The sequence below is a fragment of the Astatotilapia calliptera genome, chromosome 17, assembly GCF_900246225.1.
Source record: "Astatotilapia calliptera chromosome 17, fAstCal1.2, whole genome shotgun sequence".
Taxonomy (NCBI): Eukaryota; Metazoa; Chordata; class Actinopteri; order Cichliformes; family Cichlidae; genus Astatotilapia; species Astatotilapia calliptera.
The window spans coordinates 16,871,435-16,879,926 of NC_039318.1; the positions used below are offsets into that span (position 1 = coordinate 16,871,435).

The 8,492-nt window shown below is 43.9% G+C and overlaps 1 long non-coding RNA gene across 1 annotated transcript; it reads left to right on the forward strand.

Annotated features, from left to right (window-relative positions):
* The first annotated feature begins 3,220 nt into the window (after positions 1 to 3,220).
* Positions 3,221 to 4,751, forward strand: LOC113008839 (uncharacterized). The gene is made up of 5 exons (XR_003270067.1): positions 3,221 to 3,663; positions 3,761 to 3,872; positions 4,188 to 4,276; positions 4,389 to 4,549; positions 4,713 to 4,751. It is a non-coding gene; the product is annotated as an uncharacterized LOC113008839 (long non-coding RNA).
* Positions 4,752 to 8,492: the final 3,741 nt, after the last annotated feature.

Consider the following 8,492-nt stretch of genomic DNA (forward strand, 5'->3'; position numbering starts at 1 on the left):
ATCATCTGCAGCTCAACGTGGCAAAGACTAAGGAACTGATCGTGGACTTCAGGAAGACCAGGAAACACTTGACCCCTGTTTCAATCCAGGGGGTCAGTGTTGACATTGTGGAGGACTATAAATACCTTGGAGTACACATTGACAATAAACTGGACTGGGCTAAAAACACCACAGCACTTTACAGGAAGGGCCAGAGTCATCTCTATTTTTTGAGGCGACTGAGGTCCTTCAACATCTGCCAGAAAATGCTCAGGATTTTCTATGAGTCTGTTGTGGCCAGTGCAATCCTCTATGCTGTTGCATGCTGGGGGAGCAGGCTGAGGGTCGCAGATGCCAACAGACTCAATAAACTAATCCGTAAGGCCAGTAATGTTGTGGGGATGGAGCTGGACTCCCTCAAGGTGGTGTCGGAGAGGCAGATGATGTCCAAGATAAAGACAATGTTGGATAACACCTCCCACCCACTCCATGACATGCTGGTCAGTCACAGGAGCACGTTCAGTGAGAGACTGAGATTACCGAAAAGCACCACTGAACGACACAGGAAATCATTCCTGCCTGTGGCCATCTCCCTTTACAACGCATCCACTTAACACACTGGTTACCGCAACAACTAAACATGTTTCTTTTCCAGCTATTTATTAATGAGTGACTTATGTATATATATATATATGTATATGTTGTACTATTCTTAGTTAGCGTATTGCCTGTCTTGTTAATGTTGGTTTATGTTGGTTTATAATGGAGCACTGTAACAAAAAAATAATTTCCCCCAGGGATCAATAAAGTAGTCTGATTCTGATTCTGATTGCCATCAGAATTATTGTCTAAAGGCGAGGAAAGATGCCCAACGGATTTACTTTACCAAATTGACCATCCCAGCCTTGCCGTAATGGTCTATTTGATTCACCTTTTATTGTTTATTTTATTTATTTATTTTTTATTTTCACTTGCTAGATACGGGACAGACTTGAATGAGGAAAAGAAAAGGGAGAAAGGAAGAGGGGGAAAAAACAGTGGAGAAGAGGGACAGGGATAAAGGGCAAAAAAACCAAAAACCAACTAAATAAGCAGACAAAAAAAAAATACATATATCAATCACCTGGATCACCTGTTGAGAAAGAAAAAAGAAAACAAGCAGAAGAAAACGAGAGCAATACAATAAACAACATCACGATGATATATGGGAATATAACAGTAAATACTAAATATTAAACATCATTGTGCAGCACGTAAGATCGACAGCGCACAGTGTGCTTTGAGGTAGGAGCCAAAAAGGGTGTAGTTTGTGTGTGTGAGCACCCGTGTGTACACCTGTGAGCATGGACACGTTTGTTTTTAAAAGGTTCCTTCATGTAATGATCTGCTAGAGGGTGTGGGGAGCCACAGCCCCGTCCTCCAGGGCATGAAGCAGGTATGGAGGAGATCAAGACTCCAGACATCCAGAGGCCCCCAGAACACAAGAGACCAAGGAAGACCAACAGAGGGGCAGCCACGCCACTGTCCCAGAAGGAGCTGAGGAGAGTCCCAGATGAAGGGTCACTCAGCAGCCGCGGAGCAGAAGCCAGGGGAGGTTGCAGTGACGTGCCCGTGAGCTCCGCCGGCAGCCAGCTGCACCAGAGTGACCGAGCCCCAGGCCGAGGGCACCCCACCCCCGAAGTGGCCCGAGCGAGCCCCAGGCTCCAGGCCCCGATAAGCAGCCACCAAGGAGTGAGCCGGTGTGTACCTGGGCGCCCCCGGACACAAAGAACCACCAACGCACCGATGTCTGAGGGCGTATGCCACTGGCAGGGGAAGTGGTGGGGGGAGATAGGCCTCCATACCTTAGAGGGCCTGAGATGTCCCCAGAGAGGTGGCATCTGATACCCAACCTGACATATAGACACAGACATACAGGCACACACAGATACAAACATCCATTCCCACCCTCATGCTCTCATATGCAATTACTCAACACTCAACCAACGTGGAGACAGACATAGAGAGACACTGTACACACAATCACACTCCCCAAGCGTACTCTAAGAACCGGGTCTAGGTACCCCGACTCCGCAGCAGCAGGGAGGCCCCACACTCCAGACCCCAGTCGAACGGCCAACTCCTCCTCCCGGCCCCCCGCTCCAGCAGGTCGCAGAGAACGGGGGTGTGAGAAGACTCCAAAACCTCCCTCCGCCTGCTCATATGTAGTGTTGATGCATATCCCAGATAGCAAGGAGACATTGAACAGATGTTGATTTTCCATCTGAACCATCAGAATCGTCAGGATTGAAATGTCAACACAAAACCAATGTTGAAACAACATTGAAATACTGATGAAACCTGACACTGACATTGAAATAACATTGATTCACTGTTGTTCTGTCATCGTTGATTGTTGATCTATGTATAGTTGACAAGGTGACAACAATCACGTTGAAAAACCATCGATTTATGGTTGAGCGGGAAATTAAAGCTGCTACCACTTGGACTATTCCGCAGCACCCCTATCACATTGGTACATCCCTCCAGGTAACCATTGTCTTGTACAGTAGAGCGGGACATTAGATTTACTCTCAGCGGAATTGACCGGAGAAGGTATAAGTTCATGCACTGCACTGGCCTGCACCACGATTAGTATAAGGTAAGAATGAATGACTTTTGTTCTATTCGTTATTTCCACGGTTGCATTTGAATAACAGTAAAAAAAACAAAACAAACTTGTTAATGTAAAGTTTCGGATAAAATGTGGGAGCCCGAAATTGTGTCTACTTTCTTCTTACAATCCGGCAACAAATAAATTGCACTGCAAACAAAGTCTATCAACAAAGAAAACATTTTCATACTTTTCCGTTATATTTCCTTACAAAGCTAGCTTTAACGCTTCGAGGGTTCCTTTGTTCTTGCCGTCGCCTCGGCGCTTGACCCAGACTTTCGCTCTGTAGTTGCTTTTTAGCATAGTACTACAAAAATTTTTAAATCTGTGATATATGATTGATAAACGTAAAGGTAACTGTATAAATGTGTTCAATGACTTTGTTACTTTTAATGATTGGAGAGCACCCGCTTCGATTCGCACTCAATTCAAACTTTACGCTGCACGCTCACCTAACTTGCGTTTGCACCTTTTGTCCACACGTAAACTGCGTTTAGCATTTACGTGTGGACGAGGAAGACGGAGAAAACGCAGCGTCAAAGGTGTGCGCCTATTTTAACGCCACACTGTGCGCCAAGTTTTTGTCTCGGTGCCATGAATTCCTACAATGGCAGACTTAGACAAAATACTGTTAATGTTATTATCTTCAGTGTTTAAATGCTTACATATACGGGTTTGCTTGTAATTGTTGCCTATATACATTTTAAGCTATTATTTATTATTTAGTTCAATCAATAGATCAAGTTTTGTAGTGACTATGAAATATATTGTAATTATCTGTTTCCTGTTTATCCTAGACAGGGCAAAAAAGGACTCCAAATTAAAAAAAAGATAAAAATGAAAGACTGGTGCATTGTTCAGCACTGGTGGTACAGAAATAGTCCCTAGTTCATGGATAAATGGGGAGAAATTGTCATGGCCTCCATATCCTCCGTGAGACACATTCAGGATCCACGATGCAGTAAAGAGGAGAGTTCATCCTGGTTCAACATGGCTCACCTATGCACCAGTCCGACTTCTAATAAGCCATGGTGGGTATCATCTGGATTGGTGTTGTATAAATGTAACAATAACAAGTTTTTCATGTCCTAATTTATGTCTGGCCATACATTGTGTTTGTACTTCCAGACACATTTCACAAAGCAGAACGCAGTCTTCAGAAATATCTAAGTGAACACTGTGATACGTCTGACCTTCAGTCCGAAGCTGAAACTCAGACCAGTCATAAAAGAAAGCACAAGTAAAACTTTTTTTGTTTCACAAACATATCTTTGATTGCTAAGAATTGATGATCTTGTCTTTTGTACATATCTGTGGTGCTTGCATACTGCAATATCACCACATAATATAGTCCAAAAAGTGGAAGCTTGTAAACTTTTTATAAATGCAAAGCCGTGTACACTTGTGCACTTCAAAAATTCCTTGTATACTGTACCTTCTTGCACATCTCCGTTTCCTGTGTGTGTTGTTATAAATTAAACTGTAACTTTAGGAAAAAATGTTCCAAAAGCACATTTGTAATTACTTATGACCGTTTTCAACTTTTTTTCTTTAGACCAAATCCCCTGTACACATATAGTGACTCAGAGGATGAGCAGCCCACAAAGAAATGGTTTCCCCAGGCCCCTCGAGTGAAAATACCAGGTAATAAAATACTGTCTAGTGTCTTTGTACATATCTGTGTGTGACACAAGGAAACTTTTGACAAGTTGTCTGTATTCTTAAATACTTAAAAAAATTTATCTTTTTCTGTCAGACCTGACGAGAGCTGTTAATGAACTCCGTGAGGAGGTCAGAGCCATCCGCAATGAATCGGTAGATGCTGGGGTACTGCCTCTGGATTTGCCCTTGCACAACATTGAGGAGCTAAACAATGCAGAGCCAGCTCTTCAATCACAAGAGGCAAATAAGGCAATGGTAAGTATATAAAGGTTATATACACTTTGTAACTATAAAGCGTAATAGCTGTCAGATGTGATTTAAATACATAACAACGGCTTGTTGATTAAACACACAAGCACTTGCATACACATTTAAGACATGAGACACGCTAATTCCATCTCTTAAAATGTGTCTATAGGTGAGACGCTTTGCCTTGATTGGAAGAACCACACTGGAGGTGCGAGTCCGCCGTGTAATGGCTTATAATAATGATAATAATAATAATAATAATAATGGATACTTTATTGATCCCCATGGGGAAATTACTTGTTTTTCTCTGCATTTGACCCATTCACTCAGTGAAGCAGTGGGCAGCCCACTAAGCAGGCGCCCGGGGAGCAGTGTGTAGGGACGGTACCTTGCTCAGGGGTACCTCAGGGTAGCCGTTAAGTGGATTCGAACCGCCGACCTTCCGAATCCATGCCATTACAAACGAGCTGGCCTCGGTACTAAACTGGGCAGGGAAAAAAACCAAGGACCAGACAAAGCAAAAAATGGCATTTAAAGATACAGCGCTCTGCAAATGCATATTTGGTAAGTTTTACTGTTTTTTTGCTATATTACTTTGTCTTTCTTAATAACAAGACTTTCATGTCCGGTTAATCTGGAGATGGAGTCTTTGGTCTTTGGCTTGTTTAGTCCTCGGGTTGTAGTTTGTACAGCCCGAGGACCCCATGTTTATTTTGTTTTAAAGGATACACGGCACACCATGCTAAGACTTATCACTTTTTCCGCTCATAGCTCTTTGGGAATCAAATGCGGCAGTTTGCAGATTTACGCCTGGTGACTTTCATGTTTATCAGCCTAGGAGTTTACATACTTTCTCCCCGCTGAAGACAGTTAACAAGAGCTTATTCACGTGCTCTAATTCACTTTTTTTGTTTGTGTGTGTGTGTGTGTGTGTGTATTTTTGTCCTAGATGGCCTGACGCAGCAGTTAGGGGCAAACTCTATGTCCGAGTTTGTCTTTGCGCAAGCAGTGCAGAAATGGCTCCGATACGCCCCAGATCGTTTGGGTGGTGCAGGACGCACATCATGCATCCCCATCCCAGAGTAAAAAATTACAAACTTCTGTGAAACATATAAATGTAAATAGGAAACTGTCTTTTAATAAAGTATTTAGCAAACGAAACATGACTATTGACCTTTTTTTTTTCTCTGTTACATCACATGCAATGCTTTCTTATTTTAGGATATTAATATTGACATGATACATTGTGAGACATTTGGTTTTTTTTTTATAAAGGGTGTCCAATTTAAGGAATAAGTACAATTATGTGTTTAGGTGGTTTAAGTATTGATGGAAACATGCAGTAGTTTAGTATTGGTTAAAATACCTATAAAGAAAGGTAGATTTCCAGTCATGATTTAACTGTTGTTTTAATAAAAAGCAACTGTGCGAAAGAGGTGGAAAATCAACACCATAGCTCAACAGTGTTTCAATATCAGAATCTGACATTGTTTCAATGTCAACAGTATTAGAAAATACAACGTTGAATCAATGTCAGGTTTCAACATTGATTCAACATCAAAACCTGACGTTGTTTCAACGTTAAAAAAGGGTGCAAGAGTGACGTTAGGTCAACGTCACACTTCAACGTTGATTCAATGACACAGCCTGATATTGACTCAACAGTGTTTCAATGTTTCCTTGCTATCTGGGATGTGTTCTAAGGTGCATTTAAAACCCAGGAGGGCATGGAGCTACCTGCCAGAGAGCAGCAGGTAAGCGCCCCTCCTGATAGCCCTCAATGTCTACGTGTATTTAAAATTGAGAGGTGGGCAACGACGCCAGGGGTGAGGTGTACACCCTGATGGTCTTTTGGAGTCCGTGTACCGTGCCCACCCCCAAGATCCTATATGTATGTGTTATGAGAGTGTGAGTAATGTGAATGTCTAAGTTGTGAGATAAAATTGAGGCACAAGAAGCCAGAAGGGGACAGAAGGGGGGATGCCTCCCTGCACCCTGGTGACACACCTTTACCCCAAGGCCCTGCATGTGTGGGTGATTGTGGTGGAGCGGGAAGAGGGAGGCAGCTGGAGATGGGGAGGGAAGGAAGGGAGGGGCAAGTGACCCCTCCCTGGGGCCAGCTCCCCCGCTGACCCCAGTAGGCACCCCCATACTCCACAACCCGAGGGGTTCCCCGCCAGGGAAAGGGGGCCCAGGCCCATCCGGACTGGGGCCCAGAAAGGCAGCGCCGGCCGGCCCCACAGAGCCCGGGACAGCCCACCCGACCCCACCATAGAGAAAACTGCACCCACCTCGTCATCCACTCATCTTCCAGACTACACAAGACAATAGATGCCCAGGCTGAGATCTTCCTCCACCTCTCCTGTATCTCCCCCTCCTGCAGAGTGAGTTCCTGAAGAGAGGAGAGCTCATGCAAGGTGTAACAACCCCCCCCTCGATGGCTCGATGCAGTGGCGGCACCCTGTGCCAGGGCCGGGCCCCCATACACCCACCTGCCCACAACCCCAGCAACATACCAACCAGGACCCAAGCCCCTGAGGCCCAGCCAGGGCCCCAGTCCAGAGACGGAGCACCCCCAGAACCTCACGCCCGTCCCGGACCCACCCAGGGGCAGCCAGGCTACCAGGTCAGTAACCCACGTCCGTCAGCACAGACCCTCCCCTAGCCCCGCTGCACGCAGCCACGAGGAAACCGTCACCTAAGAGCCAACAGAGCCCCTAATGGGCCATGACCGCTACCCCGGGTTGAGCCCCCCAAGGAAGATGCCCCGACGCCCTAAGCCTGTCCCTACCCCCACACCAATCACAACAGCGAAGGTGGGACCAAACTATGACCCCTCATCCCCACTAGGTGATGGAGCTAATCAAAGGAGCCCAGAGCAATTGATCTGATGTGGTGGCAGAGGCTGTATCGAGACTAATGTAATCTAATAGATAATTTCTATATTGGTTAGAATTAAGATTATTTTTATTTTTCCAGTTCACGAGGACTGTTTTCTTGGCTATGCATAGGGCAGTGAAAACCATATGGGCTATATTCTTATCTGTAGTGACATTATCTAAGCTGCCCAACAAACACACTAAAGGGGAAGTTGGAATGTTACATTTCAGACACTTTGATAAGTCTTCACATATCTCGCGCCAAAACTTCTGAACTGGTGGACAGAACCAGAGAGCGTGAATATAATTGTCTGGTGAATTAGTTTGACAGTGTGAGCAGTTGTTGGTAGACGTAAAGCCCATCTTGAACATCCGATGACCTGTATAGTGCACTCTATGTAGTATTTTGTATTGAATTAATTGAAGACTGGGATTTCTAATTAGATGAAAGGTTTTTAAGCAAATCTGAGACCAGAGGTTTAGGTCTAAGTTAACTGATAAATCCGCTTCCCATTTTGCAATAGGAAGTGATATTGATTCATCTGTTTTAGAAAGCATTCTGTATATTTTGGATAGTAATTTGGGGGTTTTAAGAGTAAGAAATTGAACCACACTTGGTGGTGTTTGTAGTTCAACTTGACCCGGTTTAAATTTCTTTTTTACTATGGATTTAATTTGTTGATATTCTAAAAATCTTTTCTTGTTGATCCCATATTGTGTAACTAGTCCGTCAAATGAAATAAATTCTGTTCCTTCTACTATATGTTCTAAATATTTGATTCCTTTACCACTCCAATCTGAAAAGTTTATCATATTATTGTTTTGTAATATGTCAGGGTTGTTCCAGATAGGTGTACGTTTGCATGGGATTAATGAAGACTCCGTCAATTTTAGAAACTCCCACCATGCTGTCAGAGAAGAGCTGATGTTGATGCTTTTAAAGCATTTATGTCGTTGGATGTTTGAGCTGATAAATGGTAGATCTGAAATCTCTAGATTATTGCAAAGTGCTTGTTCTATATCTAGCCAAGGTTCATCTAAGAGTGTATGTTTTAGCCATCCTGAGATAA